The sequence below is a fragment of the Panthera leo genome, chromosome F2, assembly GCF_018350215.1.
Source record: "Panthera leo isolate Ple1 chromosome F2, P.leo_Ple1_pat1.1, whole genome shotgun sequence".
NCBI classification, from domain to species: domain Eukaryota; kingdom Metazoa; phylum Chordata; class Mammalia; order Carnivora; family Felidae; genus Panthera; species Panthera leo.
Window position 1 is genome coordinate 68,835,018 of NC_056695.1, and position 19,301 is coordinate 68,854,318.

The following is a 19,301-nucleotide window of genomic DNA, read 5'->3' on the forward strand; positions in this document are numbered from 1 at the left end:
TGGTGCGCAGGGTAAGTTTTCATATTCTTTTCCAGTGTTCTACCTTTCTAAATCCAGAAAAGCTCCTGCAACATAATTTTTCAGATTCTATCCCTTGTCGCAAGACCCTTGAGAGAAGGGATGCATCCTATTTGAAGGTATACCCCAGCTCCTAACACAGAAACAGCCTGGGCAGATTACATATGCTTGTTTAAATAAATGGAACTGATCTCCATTTTTTTCCTGAAGAGTGTCCAAATGTCAGCAGCCATCATGGTTATTTGTGTGGATATAGGTTGCCTATCCTAATTTCTCTCTTAAAAGTAGGAATCTGGTCTCTAGTTATTCTAGAACCACAGTTGGCACAGGGACCAGTGGTTTCATGTGCTTGTGGTGTTATGTCCCCTGTGTGGTCACTGCAAAGGGCAATGGACATAAGAAAACTCACAATTGTGACTTAGCTAGTTACTAGTTACAGAACTCTGGGAAAGTGAACTACTGTCTCCATATTTCAATTTCATCTTTAATAAAGTGAAGGCATTAAGTAATTTACTCATTGGTTCATTCACTCAATAAATAATAATCAGGCACAAACACAAAGACTACTGTGCGCTCTCCTTGTTGCAACGAGTTATTGATCAATAAGACACACTCCAGGGGCGCCCGGGTGGCTCCGTTGGTTGAGTGTGACTTTGGCTGAGATCACGATCTCACAGTTCATGAGTCTGCGCCCAGCATCTGGCTCGCTGCTGTCAGTGCAGAGCCTGCTTTGGATTCTCAGTCCTCCTCTCTCTGCCCCTTCCCCACTCGTTCTCTCTCTCTCTCTCTCTCTCTCTCTCTCTCTCTCAAAAATAAATAAATAAAGACTTAAAAAATAAGACACACTCCACCCTCGTCTGGATGACATAATGATGGGTAATGAGACCATCCCCTCTCCACACAGTCATTCATACCCAAAGTTTGGAACCATCTTGGAACAGGATCCTTCTACATCCTCCTACCAATCACTGTGTCTGGATAATTCTATTGCCTCAATAACCCTATAATCAATTCCCTCTTTTCCATCCCCATTATTGCACAGATATTCCAACCCGCTCCTAAGTGGTCCCTGCGTTTCATGTGACCCATTAATGTTCTTCCTTTTCCATGGCCCCCAGCTGCACTTTCTCAGATGTAAATCTGCTTCTGTTACCACTCTGTTTACACACCCTCCCTGACTCCCTGAGTCACTAGATAATAGTGATAATTCTTAAAAGCAACCGCTTACTAACACCAGGTATTGTTTTAAAGGGCCTTGCATACTTTAACTCATTAACTCACAGCAAGCAGACAAGGTCCTTGTCCCCATTTGTGCTGGTTGCCTGTCAACTGCCAGCTCCATTCCTGCCCTCTGCTGTTCTCCTTTACACCGCGTGGGAGCCTGCACACTACAGTTCCCAGGCCCCCTGGTCAGCTGCCTCCTGGTTGGGCTTTGCCAGTGGGAGGCACTGGGAGAGACTGGAACGCTGGAGGAAGGGAGAAGTTTGCCTTTGTCTTGTTTTGCTTGCTCCCTGCTGCCGCGGGTGTTTCCCCCGCCCCAGTGGTAGCGGTGTTAGTGGGGGTGCCCCTTCTGGTCCTCACAGCTGCGGGGACTGCCTGAGAGCAGTGGCAGCGACCATGCCTCTAGCGGATGAACAGCACGCGCAGGCTGCGCTCCCGCCAAGTCTGGTAAGCAAGCGCCTACTCCCCTCTTGGTCGTTCTCTTCTCCCCTTTATTCTTCGATCTCTTCCCAAGGCTTATAACTAATCACCTGCACTGAAGCCTTCTCTGCTGGAAATATCTGCAGTGCATTCTATTTTCTTGACTGCATACTGATGGGTACACCACTTAATGTATGAGAAACTGAGGCACAGAGAGGTTAAGTAACTTGTCTCAAGTTCAACAGCCAGGGAGTACAGCAGAGCATGGATAAAGCAGGGGAAAACAACAACAACAACAACAACAACAACAACAACAACAGATACTAAATTAAGTCGAAGTTCTTTAAATATGTCATTCAAAGCCCTTCAAAACGGTTTTCCTGATATCTCACAGTCTAGTTGGGGAGTGACACCTGGTAGGGGATTGTATTTTGTTCTTGCTTTTGCTGCTGAATAAATGAACGGACGAATGGCAAATGCACCATACTCGTGCAAAAACCCCAGCAGGATGGGTGACTGTAGCAGATGTTTGATGGATGAGTAGGAAACACGTAATAAACAAATGAATAGACTCCAAGCATACAACAAATTGACCCAAGAAGCAATTCCCTACCTCTGTTCCTTCCAGCCTCAGTATCAGAGCCCGCTGTATTTGAAACACTGAACATGCACATTCCTTATATGGAGTCAGTGTACAATAAATACACATTTGTTAAATGGATGGATGAATCAATCAAGCAAAAATGTGATCAATCAGGCCGTGGCTCAATGATGTTTGAAATTCTAGTTTATCAAAATATGAAATTTTCCAGGAGAATGGCACACACAAAAAAAGCATTACATTTTCCTAAAAACAAAAACCTTGCACACAGCAGCCCACAAATAATTAGATGTTAATGTTTCTAACTTGACAGGAAAAAAAAAAAAGCCACAGTTAATCTCAAGGGACATCCTGTATGAACAAGGAAAAAACAAAACAAAACAAAACAAAACAATGAGTCATGGATTCTAACCTCCTATTTATAACCTGGATCCACAAATGATCTGTTGCTAAAGGAGAAGAAAGCCATTAATCTCCCAACTCTGGGAGTAATTTTATATTTTGAATAAAAACAAAATAAACAGCATTAAGGAGGAAAATAAATCAGATATGCAGTAATTAGTTTGAAAGAGCCGGATTTTCCTGCCTAACACTCTCTTTGGAACTTAAGCCTCATCCATCAAAGCGAAAGTGTATCCGATGACACGGAGATTTTCCATTCTCTTTTCAGACAGAATTAGTCAGTTGATCTGAATAGTAAATTGACAGGAGCCAGAAGAGAGGGCAGGAGTGATGGGGCTTTAGCAGAGGTGGGATCCGAGGCTTAATAACATTTGGTGAAGCCCTGACTTTGCACTTTTAACCTCCTAGCCTCTTTACTCATTAAGTTGTTAGTTTTCTATCTGTGCAATCTTAAAAGACTAAGGATTTTTAAAAATAGTATCTAAAAGGGACCTTATTCATTTTCTAACCCAGTGTCCTTAGTTTACAGATTGAGAAAGCTGGGCCCAGCGATAGTAACTGACTTGCTTAAGTCTGCACGACACAATGAGCTTCAACTCCAGAACCCACATCCTCCCAGCACTTTCTCACAAAATTCCATAAAGACAAAAGCCCCAGCAATCATAAAGGGGTACCTTACTTCAGGCGAGATCTTTGATTTTTTGCACCACTTTCTGGGCGGGATTCCCCCTTTGTGCTACGTTATGGACAAGGGCTACTTCCTTTCCAGGCTCCACTTTCTGTATGTTCCCTCAGCCATTTTTCTTCCCAATCAAAACCCTTTCTCCAGATTCCTCTATGACTCATTAGTACCTTCTTCTGAATTCTAATTATTATATCCTCTCTCCCTACTATTTTCAAATGTCCTGCTGGAAGAGGTTTTTTTTTTTTTTTCAGCAGCAGTTTGATAACTAATTTATTTGAAGCACGAGCATAATAAGTCTCTCCAGATATATTTACAAATCCTTGTGTCAGATTTTTAAAACTCTTGTGAATAGAGCTCTGTGTATAACATGTCCTTTTCATCTTCCACAACCCCAGCTATTCGGTTTGGGTCTATATATGCGAAGATTAATGATCATCCCAGTGGAAAGAGCAAGGAGATGTAGAAAGATTAAGGATCTCATCAAAGCATTGGTCAATAATAATACTACTAATAATAATACTGGATAATATTAGCTATATACAAGGTCTAAAAATGATATTCATTATCAGAATAATTCAAAATTTGCCAAAAGTTATATGCCCATCAACTTTTGGTTCACCGATATAACAAAAAGCTATTTAGCCATTGAAAATGATTTAGGGAAGGACATGCATTAACATAGAACAATGTTCAAGGGGTGTTGTTAACACAGGGAATGTGAAGATTTATCAAACGACACTTATTATACGGTCTTATTTTTTACCAAAAACAAATAAACAGATTTTTATGAAAAAGTATGTAATGATATTTTCAACTTTTCTATTGCATTTCATAACCATACATAGATCCCATTTGCTATTTTTTTTATGTTTATTTACTTTTGAGAGAGAGAGAGAGAGAGCCCGAGGATGAGCAGGGGAGGGACAGAGAGAGAGACGGAGACACAGAATCCAAAGGAGGCTCCAGGCTCTGAGCTGTCAGCACAGAGCCCAACGTAGGGCTTGAACTCACAAGCTGTGAGATCGTGACCTGTCTGAAGTCGGACGCTTAACCAACTGAGCCACCCAGGTGTCCCTTGTTATTTTTAAATATAAAGTAAAACTACCCAAGCCATTGCCCTGCACACCTCGAAAAACAAGGAAGAAATTACTCCTGAGTGTTCTCAGGGAATATGTAAATATTGGGGAGAAGAAGGATCCTTGGTGGTTGGTCCCATCCTTCCCACTACCGTGCTTTATTTTATATATTGGTTTTGTTTGTTTTTATATATGACATTCTCTTTGAATGAAAGCTCCCAAGGGCAGATATGTAGATGTATTTTGCTCAGTTTCCTTTAATAATGATCAGAGTAAGTACTTACGTATGGGTATTTTCTTGGTGTGGACAAAAGTAGGAACATAAACAGGTACTGAAAAGGTCTGATGTATCAGGTGTTGTCCTAGAACTTTTTATGGATGCTATCCTGTTTGTCATCACAGCTCTGAGAAGCAGGTGTGATTTCGTCTAATTTGAAAACACAGGAGTAGAAGCTTAGAAAGAAGCGGTGACCTATTCATGTTCTCTCAGGCAGACGATGGTGAGACTGAGAAAGGAACTCAGAGCCGGGAGAAACAAGTCCTATCTTCTGGCCAGCTCACAGCCACGTGGTCTACCAGTGCAGTTGGCATTAAGGGTTGAATCGTATCCCTGGCTCAAATTCACGTGTTGAAATCCTAACCTCTTAGTACCTCAGAATATAGCTTGATTTGGAGACTGGGTGTTTACAGAGGCAACCAAGATAAAGCAAGGTCATTCTGGTGGGCTCTAATCAAATATGACTGTTGTGCTTATTCTAAGAAGGGGTAAGTGGGACACAGACATGTACTGACAGAAGACGATGTGACCAGGTGAAGATACTGGGAGAATGCCATTGAACATGAAGATAACCAAGCCAAGGGGAGAGGCCTGGAACAGAGCCCTCCCTCAGAGCCCTCAGAAAGAACCAGCCGTCCCAACCAACACCTTGATCTGGGACTTCCAGCCTCCAGGAGATGAGACAAGAAATTTCTGTTGGTTAAGCCACCCAGGCTGTGATACTTGGTTACAGTAGCCCTAGCAAACTAATACAGCTGGCCGCCTGGTGAACATAAGAAATGTCAATTGTGATGCGGGAAGGGGTACCCCTAAGAACACAGGGAAGTTTGAGGCCACTATATGGCCTCAAACCATATAGGAAGGGAATAGGGAAGAGGGGGCAATGCCCAGGAGGAAAGACGTCCCACAAAGCCCTGCTGCCTTCCTGCCCCTGGGGCCTTTGCCCGCCCTACTACTAGGAATAAATCTACAAGGTAAATTATTCACAATTGTGTGTATTAGCGCCCAAAGTGCATTATTTAATATTTTTTTTGCAGCAGATGTACCTTTTTAATTTGGTTTTATTTTAGGCTAAAATTGCAATATTAAATTTTAAAATCCAAACACTAGCATGACTTTGCATTCCCTGAACATCCACTGCCTCCTTCTTCCAGCAGACGCAGAATAGCAATGGGGCAGAGCTGGAAAGAAGACCAGGCTTTGGCTGCTGGTCCTGTCCCTGCACCAGAGTGGTTGTGTGACCTTGAATACGTGGCTTCACTCTTCTGGGGCTTGGTGACCTCTGCTGTCAATGGTAGAGACGACCCGGTGTTCCCAAGATTCCTCCTGCTCAGAGTATCAGCAGGTCTGAGTATCTATAGAGACCAGGGGGAGCCAGGTTGAGATCAGCTACGGCTGGCAGTGCAGGAAGTGAGTCTTAATCTGTATCTTTGCCATTGCCAGAGAAGGGCAGGCAGCCATGGAAGGTGAGCATCTCCAAGTGTTGATAGGTGTATGTACCCTAAGGAGGGTCTTTATAGATCTTCAAGGACAAAAGTTCATAGTGCCTGTTCCTTATTCTCGTTAGTAAATGATAAAATACAAAAGTTACACGTATGCTGAAAATAAAAGATTTTCTGGGGGCGCCGGGGTGGCTCAGTTGGTTAAGCAACCAACTTCGGCTCGGGTCACGATCTCACAGTTCGTGGGTTCGAGCCGAACGTCGGGCCCTGTGCTGACAGCTCAGACCCTGGAGCCTGCTTCAGATTCTGTGTCTCCCTCTCTCTCTGCCCCTCCCCTGCTCGAGCTCTGTCTCTCTGTCTCTCTCTCAAAAATAAATAAACAAACAACAAAAACAAAAAACAAACAAACAAACAAAAAAAGATCTTCTGGGCTCCTGGGCGGTTCAGTCGGTTGAACAGCTGAATACAGCTCAAGTCATGATCTCGCGGTTCATCAGTTCGAGCCCCACATCAGGCTCGCTGCTGTCATTTGGGAGCCTGCTTCAGACCCTCTATCCGCCTCGCTCTCTGTCCCTCCCCTGCTTACATTCTCTCCCTCAGAAGTAAATAAACCATTAAAAAAAATAAAAGATTTTCTGACTGCAAATCTTGGATTATTTGTTCAAGCTTCTATGATTATGGAGGGGTGTGTGTGTGTGTGTGTGTGTGCACATGCACGCACCTACATCACACAGGAGGTGCCCCAGCCTCAGTTTCCCTGGACTCTCAAGCAGGTTCTCAGTCTTTTTGGGGGTGGTCATTAAGCTTTGAAAAGCAGGTGCTTCAGTAATCCTTCCTATTCTCTCCAGGCTGCCTTTTAATTTCTACTATTGTGGAGAGTATGACTTGGGGCCACTTTACTTAGTACTTGGAGCTTCTCCACAGCCCCACGGCTTGGGAGTCTCTGTGCTATGACTGATATCCTCACTCTAGAGAAATTTTGTGCCAAAACTTGGAATGAAATTGGATAGAGAAATTGGTCTCTTCTGGCCCCCTTCCTGATCGGCCCCATCAGTCAAATGCAGCAGACTGCAACAATACAACAAGTTTTTCACTGAAGAGTCAGGTAATGCCAGAAAATTATTGTGACATAGTAAGAGCAGATAATGACTTTCCAGCTAACTTAGAAGTTTCCTAGAAAATGCTTCTATGCTTACGTCTTAGACAGCAGGGATGCTCTGCCATATAGCGGAAACGAATCGAGGGACTGACATCCTTTGCCATATTCTGTTGGTTAGAAGCTAGTCACAGGTCCTGTCCACACTGCAGAGGAGGGGATTATACAAGGGAGACCTCACTGGGAGTTAGTTTAGGGTGTTTCTATGATGCTTGTAATAATTTTGAACCCCTTCCCAGCCTTGTTCTTCTGCTTCCTCCCACCAGAGCACAGTAGCAAAAGTGGATGACCAACCTGGAAGAAACTAACAGATGCAAGAGCACTGCCTGGCTTTTCTTTCCTTACTTCAGTAAATATTTCATAGAACATCACTGAGCCCGGAATTTCCTAGGTAAAGTGAGCAACTAAATGAACAATAAAAATGATTATCACATGCATCTACTACTCACTGTGTTTTATGAGCTGTATACTAAATATTTCAGTTATTTTGTTAAATATAGTAAGTTTTCATTATTAATCCCATTGTGGCGACCTGAAGGTAAGGATTCAGAACTTGAACAAGATCTGTCTGACCCAAGCACAATATAATAATAAACAAAAAAAATTTATGGAATGCTTAATAGGTTTCAGGCAGCATTCTGTGGATTCCACACATAACAATGAACTCATTTGATTTTCATAGCATTCCTATGACGTAGGTACCACTATTAACCCCATTTTTTTTAACGTTTATTTATTTTTGAGACAGAGAGAGACAGAGCTTGAACAGGGGAGGGGCAGAGAGAGAGGGAGACACAGAATCAGAAGCAGGCTCCAGGTTCTGAGCCATCAGCCCAGAGCCCGACGCGGGGCTCGAACTCACGGACCATGAGATCGTGACCTGAGCTGAAGTCGGACACTTAACCGACTGAGCCATCCAGGCGCCCCATCCCCATTTTATCTGTGAAGAAACCGATGATCAGAGAAAGTAGTTAACTTGCTTTAGATCATGCAGCTGGCCGGTGGCAGAACTGAAATTAACCAGAAAGTATGGTCCCAGAAGTTATGTTTTTAATCTCTGTGCTATCCTTGCTGCCACAGCCTTGAAGGAGAAAGAGTGGGTCATAGTATATCTACCCTCCCAAGGGTTAGCAAAATAGATAACTCATAGTAGAAGAAGAATGAAAAAAAATGAGTAACATAAAATAAAATATTCTTCATCAAGAATTATCTTTCATTTTAGAAGCAACATACTTCATTTGGATTCTCTGGTCAAAAATAGACTTAAAGCCTTCTGAAATATTTTTATGAGAGCAATATTTTAGACATTTAGTCCAAACAGAGAAGTACAATGGCCAGAATTCTCAGCTATGAGTTCAAACACTGAGCTAAACTGACTGAATATTTGATGATATTAAGTAATTATTGTTATATTCGTTTCCTACGGCCCTATAACAAATTACTACAAATTTAGGGGTTTTCACGCCACACAAAGTTATTATCTTATAGTTCTGGAATCTGAAATGGGTCTCACTGAGTTAATAAAAGGTATCCACATGATTTCATTCTTTCTAGAGGCTTTGAGGGAAAAACTGTTTCCTTACCTTTTCCAACTTCTATAGGTCACACCATTCCTTGGCCCCCTTCCTCTACCTTCAAGGCTAGCAGTACCAAACTATGTCCTTCTTCGGGTGCCCGGGTGGCTCAGTCAGTTAAGTGTCCAACTTCGACTCAGGTCATGATCTCATAGTTTGTGAGTTCAAGCCCCGCATCAGGTTCTGTGCTGACAGCTCAGAGCCTGAGCCTGCATCAGATTCTGTGTCTCCCTCTCTCTCTGTCCCTCCCCTGCTCATACTCTGTCTCTCAAAAATAAATAAACATTAAAAAATTAAAAAAAAAAAACAACTATGTTCTTCCTCTGCTGCCATCTCTATGGTTCTCCCTCCCTGCTTTCCTCTTCCCTTTAAGGACTCTTACGATTTCCTTGGGCCCACCTGGATAATCCAGGATAATCTCCCTATTTTAAGGTCAGCCAATTAGCAATCGTAAACCCATATGTAACCTTAATTCTCCTCTGCCATATAACTTATTCACAGGTTCAGGGATCAGGACATGAACATCTCTGGGGAGTTACTATTCAGTCTGCTACGACTATTGGTTTTCTTTGGTTTTGTGTTTTTCAGGGCCAAGTGATAACTGTACTGTAGTTATGACTATTTTTTTAAGTTTATGTATTTATTTTGAGAGAGAGAGAGTGCAAGTGTGAGCAGGGGAGGGGCAGAGAGAGAGAAAAACAGAGAGAATCCCAAGCAGGCTCCGCACTGTCAGCACAGAGCTCCATGCAGGGCTCAAACCCACGAACGGTGAGATTGTGACCTGAGCTGAAATCAAGAGTCGGATGCTTAACCAACTGAGCCACCCAGGTGCCCCATGGTTATTACTACTTTTTAATCTTTATCTTTCAAGGGTACATGTTGCATAACTTACAGAGGAAAGGATAGGATGCTTGACATCTCCTTCAAAGTAATAACGGGGAAAAGAAGGTGGTACCGGGGGTCAAACTGGTCATGAGCTGAGCCCTGTAGATGCTGTGTGTCTGGTATGGGGTGGTCACTGTGCAACTCTGCCTACACTCGAATACATTTAAAATTTCGTGTAAGGTAAAGATAATGACTGCAAATAGAGACCCAGGGACCAAGAGACAATAGCATAAACTAAGCAATTCTGTGTGCCAGGCAGTATGCTAAATACCGCATCTGACTCTCACAACAGCCCTATGAGGAAAACATTCACAGTCCCACTTACACGTAAGAACCCGCTGCTCTGCTAGGGTTAGGTTTCACCCAAATATGCCGAGAACCAGGTTCTGAATCCAGGTTAGCCTCTGTTTCAAAGCTCATGTGCTGAATCACTATTTTAAGTTAAATCTCAAATCGAGGTTAAGTGGCTATTTAAAGCACTGGTAAGGTGCCAATATTTTAAGAGATGTGATGGTTGGTCTCAAGGAGGTGAAGCCTTAGAAAACACTTGTTGAATCGAAATTCTGATCCTGGCTCAACCACCTACAAATGATGAGAGGCAAAATATCTCAATTCTCTAGACCTCAGGCCTACACGATGAGATCACAGAATCCATTTTGCACATTGTAGAGGAGAGTAGGGAAGATCAAATTTAAGTAAAACCATTATCATCAGTAAAGGGCTGTATAAGTAAAAAGGACAAAATGCAGCAACGGTGATGATATTGTGGTTGAAGATGAAAAGGCTCACGACCCACACACAAAGAAGAGTTTTAAGGTACTGTGTCACGTTCTCCCACGCCACACGGTTTTTTCTTCACGGAAGCTCCTCAGCAAATTCACACAGAGTGAGGCTGACCCTAAGATCACCCAAGACAGTGACATTTCAGAGCGACTGTGGAAAAGCTCGGTCATTGCACTGATATCTCTCCCACCTCAGGGACTGTGCTTAGCACACAGGGGCAGCCATGTATGGGGAACAGGGATTATTCTCGATGTGGTGACTGGGGAATCATGACATGGTATATTAATAAGGAGACAAGAACAGATGGTGTCAAATGCACATTAACCTTCAATGTGATGTCCTTCAGGATCCGGTCCCAGCTGGGATCTCCAGGTTTATCATCCAAACCCAAGTCATCTATACCTTTCATTCTGGCCTGATGTAAAATGAAGTTTCTGGGGAAGTCATGCCATCTCACTGCCGTCCTGTTTATAATTCTCATGTGAGCTCGCCCTTCCTTCACCCTTTGCTTGGTTCTTACTCATTCTTTAAGATTCAAGTCAGGTCCTTCCTTAGGAAGACTTGCCTGACTTAGGTCCACTTTGTTTTTGTGTTTGTTTTGTGTTGTTTTAAAAAAATTTTTTTGAGAGAGAGAGAGAAAGAGAGAGGGAGAGATGCAAGCAGGGGAGGGGCAGAGACAGGGGGACACGGAGGTTACAAAGAGGGCTCTGTGTGGACAGCAGAAAGCCCGATGTGGGGCTTCAGTTCACAAACCAGGAGCTCATGATCTGGGTCAAAGGCAGACACCCAACCGACTGAGTCACCTAGGCACCCCAGGTCCACTTTGAATTAGTTATCCCTGCTTTGACTTCCATAAGGCTCTCTGACTTCCAAACTATATTGTATTATCCATTTTAGAACACTGAAGGCAGCTGTTGACTTTCCTTGCTCTATCTCGTTTCTAGAGAATGGGAGAGAACATAGTGTATTGTGATTATATGTTGAATGTAAGGTAGTATATCACCAAAAATAAATATTATTGAATGTACTCTTCCTTTGTAATTGAAGGCTTCTTTGCTGAGCACTGCACGGATTGTGAGGGTGCCAGCATGGAAACAGCTGCCTGAGATCTACATAATCAAGAAAAGAGAGACTTGGAGAAGAACAAATATTGTTAAAATGTCCATACTACCCAAAGCAATCGATAGACCTAATCTCTGTCAAAATACCAACAGCATTTTTCACAGAACTAGAATAAACAATCCTAAAAAGATTGTACAGAACCACGAAAGACTTCATATAGCCAAAGCAATCTTGAAAAATAAAAACAAAACTGGAGGTTTTCAAGATACATTACAGAGTTCAAGTTATATTACAATGTGGTAGCTTTTAAAACAGTGTGGTGCTGGCATAAAAATGGACACATAGATATGAGAATAGAATAGGAGACTCATAAATAAGCCACAGTTATATGGTCAGTTAACTTTGACAAAGGAGGAATGAATATACAATGGGAAAAATACAGTCTATTCAACAAATAGTGTTGGAAAAACTGAACGGCCACATGCAACAGAATGAAACTGGACCACTTTTTCTCACCATACACAAAAATAAACTCAAAATAGATTAAAGCCCTAAATGTGAGACCTGAAACCATAAAAATTCTTGAAAAGAGTGCAGGCAGTAATCTCTCTGACATCAACTGTAGCAACATTTTTCTAGATAGGTCTCCTGAATCAATAGAAATAAAAGCAAAACTAAACCTTTGGGACTATATCAAAATGAAAACTTTCTGTGCAGTGAAGGAACCAATCAACAAAACTAAAAGGTAACCTATTGAGTGGGAGAAGATATTTGCAAATGATATATCTGATAAAGGGTTAGTATCCAAAATATATAAAGAACAGATACAACGCAATACCTAAAAAACAAATAACACAATTAAAAAATAGGCAGAAGACATGAAGAGACATTCCTCCAAAGAAGACAAGCAGATGGCCAACAGACACATGAAAAGATGTTCAACATCACTCTTCATCAGGGAAACACAAATCAAAACTACAGTGAGATGTCACTTTACTCCTGTCAGAATCAGAATGGCTACACACACACACACACACACACACACACACACACACACACACACAAGAAACAACAGGTGTTGGTGAGGATGTGGAGAGAAAGGAACCCTCTTGCAATGTTAGTAGGAATGCAGATTGGTGCAGCCATTGTGGGAAATCGTATGGAGGTTTCTCAAAAAATTAAAACTACTCTGATCAAAAAATATGAAAACACTAATTCAAAGGGATACATATACCCCTATGTTTATAGCAGCATTATTTATAATAGCCAGGCTATGGAATTAGCTCAAGTGCCCACTGATAGGTAAATGGATAAAGAAGATGTGGTGTGTATATATATACATATGTACATACTGGAGTATTATTCAGCCATAAAACAGAATGAAATCTTGCCATTTGCAAGGACATGGACAGAGCTAGAGAAGACGATCCCAAGCAAAATAAGTCAGTCAGAGAAGGACAAATACCACATGATTTCACTCATATATGGAATTTAAGAAACAAAACAAACAAGCAAAGGAAAACAAAACAGAGAGAGACAAACGAAGAGACAGACTCTTAACTATAGAGAACAGATTGATGGTTGCCAGAGCGGAGGTGGGTGAGGGGATGGGAAAATAGGGAATGGGGGTTAAAGAGTATACTTAACCATGAAGAAAAAAGTGAAATAAAATAAAACGATTTAAAAAAAGAAAGAAGGAGGTGGGTGAGAGGATGGGTTAAATAGGTGATGAGGATTAAGGAGTGCACTTGTGATGAGCACTGGGTGATGTATGGAAGTGTTGAATCCCTGTATTGCACACCTGAAACTAATATTACACTGTATGTTAACTAAATGGAATTTAAATAAAACTTTAAAAAAAAGAAAAGAAGAAGAAGAGAAACGTTCTTCCAGCAGGTAGCTAGAGGATCTGAGGCCATACATGCACATCCACTGAACACATTTTTAAAATAATTTTAGAGAGAAAGAGAAGGGGAGGAGGCAGAGAGAGAGAGAGAGAGGGAGAGAAAGAGAGAATGTTAAGCAGGTTCCACCCTCAGCACAAAGCCAGATGTGAGGCTCCATCCCATGACCCTGGGTTCATGACCTGAGCTAAAATCAAGAATCAGACACTCAACTGACTGAGCCACTCAGGCACCCCCACTGAACACATTTTTATTGAACACCTACTCTGTGCCAGGCAGTAAAGATGAAAGAGAGAGCAAAAGTGCTGTGGTCCCGGGTCTCCGGGAGGTTAGCTCATAAAGTGTCACTAAAGCAAAGCAATAGTGTTGTCCCTTCCATTTTTGTCCCCGCCCCCCCAACCTCCAAGAGATTGAATTTTGCCCTTTGTGGCTTTTTTTCCTGTGTAACAGCCCTTTTCATATTGCTGTAATATCCACTTCCTAATAAAATTGACCAATGGCAAAAAGAGAAAGAGAGTGACTTGGAAAAGCACAAGATCCGAAACAGTGGGAAAGGAGTCTTCTCGGGCTATTTAGACATAAAGTTTAATTTTCATTTACAAGAACTTTCTCACTCACGTAAGCCCCCAAGAGATGATTGTGATGGCAAGGGGTAGAGGTGTAGACCAGAGTTAGAAGTAGTTCAGCCCCACATGTAGACAGGTTGCTGGAGGCTTCAACACCATCAACAGTCCCTGGATTTCAACACTGAGCCGGTAGTGCTGGGAAGAGAGAGTGGACCGTCCATGCGAGGTTTTTACGGGCCAGGTCATCAGGAAGCGGTGCTCCCCATTTTTACTCATATGTCAGTGGATCAGCTCCGTCACATGGCTACACCTCACTGCAAAGGACCCTGGGAAATGCACTCTCACCATGGGTCCAAGCGCAAGAGAAAACCACCTTTGAGGAACACAGGGTAGTCTCTACTGCGAGGGCTGAGAGACGGAGAGGATCAAGAATGAGGAAGTGTTCTGGCAAGACAGAAGGCAGAGAAAGGGCAGATGGGGGCAATGAAGAAGGAAAAAGGAAAAAGAAAGGAGAGAAGAAGGAAACGGCAAAGGAGAACTAGAAGGAGATCGTGGTGAATTGTGTTATAGTTACAGTTACAGCCTCAACTCCACCGTCCCTTAAAAAAGAATCATCAGTGTATGACACTGCTTAGTCATGATTGTGCCTGAGTGGATATATCTGGAAAGGGACGAGAACTGAAGAACGAGGACAAAGGTAACATGTGGGTTATAGCATGAATAATTACAGAGATTACATGCTTCTTCCAATGATGATTCCCTCTATCAAAGCATGACTGACACTCTTTTTGGGTAACTGCCTCCACAGCCAATTTCCAGGCTTTCAAGAAAAGCAGAGCATTTTGTTTGTTTGCTTTAAGGAAAAGTCACTAAATGAACACTTTAGTCATGGCATAGCCAAGACTAAGACCCAGTCTACAAATCCTGCTGTCTCTCTACTCCACTAACGGAGCTAAAAATGAGACAAGAGGACGTGAGCCTTGGACCACTTGGACCTCCTCGGGAGGAGAAAGCAGCCTCCACGATCTATACGAGGACTGTGCGTTTGCTTTGTCACTAAATCCACCTGATCCCTCGTCAGGTGGTCTCATTTTCTCCATTTACAGATGGGGAAGCTGCGATCACCAGGGCCATGGGACTGGTAACCGGCAGAGCTAGGAATAAAAATCCAGACCGCTAATGGTACCAACAGCAATAATAAAAGGTGATATTTGGCCAGCACGTTGTATACGCGAAGCGGAATTTTAAGAACTTTACCTGAGTTATTGAATTTCAATCTCAAGGCAAACATATGAGGGAGGTACTAAATACTATTCCCACTTTGCAGATGAAGAAGCTGGAGTAGCACAGACGAATCACGTATACAAGTGTCCTCAGCTGTTTTGCAATAGGGCTGGTACCTGCACCCAGGTGTTCTGACTGTGACTCTGCCAGACCAGCTTCGTACCGCCCCACGACCAGCCCAAATCCATCTCTGTCAATGACACCCATTGTTTCCTGACAGCACATCTACCGTGTACAGACCCCTTTGAATATTTATCTAGTCAGAACCCCCAGAGGAGAGAATATATTTTGGAGCCTTATGTCTGAGAAGATTGCTTTATGGTCCCTTCCATCTGGATGATCAACCATCCCAGCTTGCCTGGAACTGTCCCAATTTCACTCTGAAAGTCTTACATGCCTGGAAACTCCTCCGTCATGGACAAACCAGGAATGTCAGTCACCCTACTTTCAACTCTGAAATCTGTGTATTTATAAACTTTACGCAAGACCCTCTGTCCTACCCCAAAAAGAAGAGGGTCAACTGGGCGCATGCTTAGAATCCTAACTCTTCTCTCAATTGGAGCCAAGTCACCCACACTATTTTCTCTTTTTAACCCACCTCCTATAGCTGGTTAAGGAAAACATGTGAAAAATGAGACACCATTGGAAGGAATGAGGAGCCATAATATTCTCAGTGGATCATGCAGTTTTATCATCTGCGAAGACTTTAATGGGGAGAACATTCTTCATTTTTAGTAAGCCATCCAAATGGTACATTTGAGATCAGGCACCATTAGAAATTAGCAAGTCTCTCTTTGGTCTGTGCTGTTTGCAAACCTGGAGAATTAATGAAGCCATGGACAGAAGCTGAGATATGGAGCACTGGTGAAGGGGGGGGGGGTGCTGGGACAACTTCTAGAGGGGCGGCACATGTTTCAACACCGTTTGGGGTCCAACCCTGGATTGGTGACTCAAACGTGGCACAGAAGAAAGTGAGCTTTAGCGACATCCTAGTCTGCACTGCGAACAACCATAGAAGAAAGGTTTGCCTGGGTGGAATGTGAGGTACGAGTCAAAATCAACCATTACCAATTCCCCCACGTTACTGCAATTTCATTTTAAAGTATCGTTTCTTTAGCTTGCCACCCTGAACAAAGGATGTCATCCTCTGTCTTGGTCTTTCCCGGGCCGCTATAACAACATACCACAGACTGCGTAGCTTGAACAACAAACACTGATTTCTTACAGGTCCAGAGGCTGTGAAGTCCAAGATCAAGGTGCCAGTGGATTCGGTTCTTGGTGAGAGCTCTCTTCCTAGCTTGCAGATGGCTGCCTTTTCTCTGTGTCCTCACATGCTGGCGGGCAAGTGAGCTCTGGATCTCTTCCTCTTTTTATCGGGACACTAATCTCATCACAGGGGCCTCATCCTCATGACCTTGTCTAAACCTAATTACCTCCCCAAAGCACCACCTCCAGATACCAGCACATTGAGGAATAAGTCTTCAACATATGGATCTGGGGGTGGATACAACATTCAGTCTATATCACCTTGTGTCAGGAGCTCCCCCCGCCCCACTACAGGTTTGCCCCAGGCTCTACAATTGATCATGTGTTTACTCAGGGGAAAATGAACACACACACACACACACACACACACACACACACACACAATTTTGTTTTAACAAACACTTAATTTTGGAATAACTTTAAATTCACAGAATAACTGTAAAGATAGTGCGAAGAGCACCTGTATGTCCTTCACCCAGCGTCCGTTATCATTAACATCTTACATTATCATGGTAATATTTGTCAAAGCTAAGAAACCGACATGGGTACATTATTTTTAGTGAAACTCCAGACTTTATTTGGATTTCACCAATTTTTCCATTAATGTCTTTTTCTTTTTCTGTTCCAAGACTCAATCCGGGATTGAATTTAGCTGCCATGCCTCTTTAATCTCCATTGGTCTGTGACAGCATCTCAGCCTTTCCTTGTTTTTGATGACCTTGACCAGCTTTGAGGAATATGGATCAGATATTTTGTAGAATGTCCCTCAATTTGGGTTTAAGTGATGAAAAACGGTTTTTATTCTATGATGTATCTGCCATGAGTTTGATTTTGCTTTGGCCAGATGACCTATAACATTAATAGGTTATAATAATAATAATATATATATATATATATATATATATATATATATATATATATAATAGGTTATAATAGGTCTGCCTCATTTTGGGGAAGAAGCATCTCTTTTACATGCAGAATTTCTGTAGCTAAGTATTATCCCTCTGTCCTCAGTCCCTCTGGCACTGAAAGATGTCTGACCCAGAGGAAAGAGCATAGGCATTAGGATCATAAAAACTTGGATTCAAATCTTGACTTCACATTTACTAACTTTGATCTTGGGCAAGTCACTTAACTTCTGTGAGCCTCAGTTTAGTCTTTAAAAACCAAAGAGAAAGAGAGAGAATCAAAGGCTGAGTTTCTGGTAGTGTTGCTTAAGATTAAACGAGCTACAATGTAGCATTTGGAATATTACGTAGTACATGTGGGTATTTAATTAACTTCCGTTATCTCCCCCTTACATTTGTTCTTTTTAGTCAAAAGAGCCTGCCTCTAAGTATCATCTGTTGTCATTTGTTTCTTAATAAGAATATATGGAAAATGAGCTTATCACAAGGAAAAAAATTCTAGCTTTGAATGGGGACAGATGACAACTAGACATTGGTGATCATTTTGCATTGTACACAAATATCAAATCATCGTGTCATACACTTGAAACTAATATAATGTTATATGTCGATTACACCTGAAAGAGAGAGAAAGGATGAAAGGAAGAAAGCAAGGAAGAAAGGAAAAGAAAGAAAGAAAGAAAGAAAGAAAGAAAGAAAGAAAGAAAGAAAGAGAGAAAGAAGAAAATAGAGAATAAAAAAGAGAAAAAAGAAAAAAGAAAAGAAAAAAAAAGAAGGAAGGAGGAAAATGGAGACTGGAGTGACAATCCAGCTCACAATCCCCCTCGTAGTGCCATTATCTGTGTGATTCATTCCTTTCTTACAGTAATGGACCTGCCTTACTGGTCATAGAAGGGACATGTGATCCAAGTCACCCAATGGTAGGGCTCCCCTTCCCTGGCCATAGTGATTGGTCCAAGCTCAGCCAATCAGAGTTTTTCCCTGGAATTTTTTCCACTAAAGTTAAGAAGAGAAAGTTCTCTTTCCTCTCTGTTCATGCAGTTAGCCGTAAGGATAAGCTGCTTGTAGCTTTGCTTCTGCCATGTGGAGACAGCCAGCCTGACAGCAGGAAACCAGCATGCATGAAGAAGCTGAGCTGAGAGATGGAGAGAGCATTCAATGGAACTCTAGTACTTGGGGACTGTCCTGGGGACAGCCTATCTCTGGCCTTTCCATAGTTTGGTGACCTGATTAAATCAAAGATCCTTTTTTCTTAAGTTATTTTTGGATTGTGATTTTATAAAGTGCAATTAAAAGCATCTGAATAGATTGCTTTTCTGAACTTCGCTGCCTATGCCACCTGTTCTAAGCACCTTGCCCTATAACCTGTTATCTTTCCTTTCCTCCTCCTGTGGACTGCTTGGTACCGAAGTGGCCTCCCTCTTTGGCCCTTTGCCCAACACTGGCTCTAACGTTAAAAGTCTAAATTACTCTGACACAGACCATCCACTCAAGGGACAAGAATCGAAATCTCTAGGAGCAAGTCTGTGAGAATGCACTGGAAAGAAATAAAACTACAGATGATGTCACCTAATTGTTCAGAACATAGACTCCAGAGTCCATCAGACCTTACTCCATACCCTGCCTCTGTCACTCACTAGTTGTATGACTTCAGGCAACCCACTTAACCTCTGAGCCTGTTTCGCTTCGTTAATAAACGAGCATGAGGAGACCTTTTTATGCAGTTTTTGTGTGGGTTCAAGAAGATAACATACACGTGATGCCAAGCTGA

The 19,301-nt window shown here is 42.3% G+C and overlaps 1 protein-coding gene and 1 long non-coding RNA gene across 14 annotated transcripts in view; one reads left to right on the top strand and one right to left on the bottom strand.

Moving 5' to 3' along the window:
* LRATD2 (LRAT domain containing 2) overlaps positions 1-19,301 on the bottom strand; it is a 140,547-nt gene that overhangs the window by 83,434 nt on the left and 37,812 nt on the right. The gene's annotated exons all lie outside the window — the stretch shown is intronic.
* Positions 5,566-7,735, top strand: LOC122211294. Of its 2 annotated transcripts, none has more exons than XR_006198607.1 (4): positions 5,566-5,674; positions 5,855-6,166; positions 6,991-7,247; positions 7,565-7,735. It is a non-coding gene; the product is annotated as an uncharacterized LOC122211294 (long non-coding RNA). The 2 variants fall into 2 exon arrangements; XR_006198608.1 differs by having other exon boundaries at positions 5,858-6,166.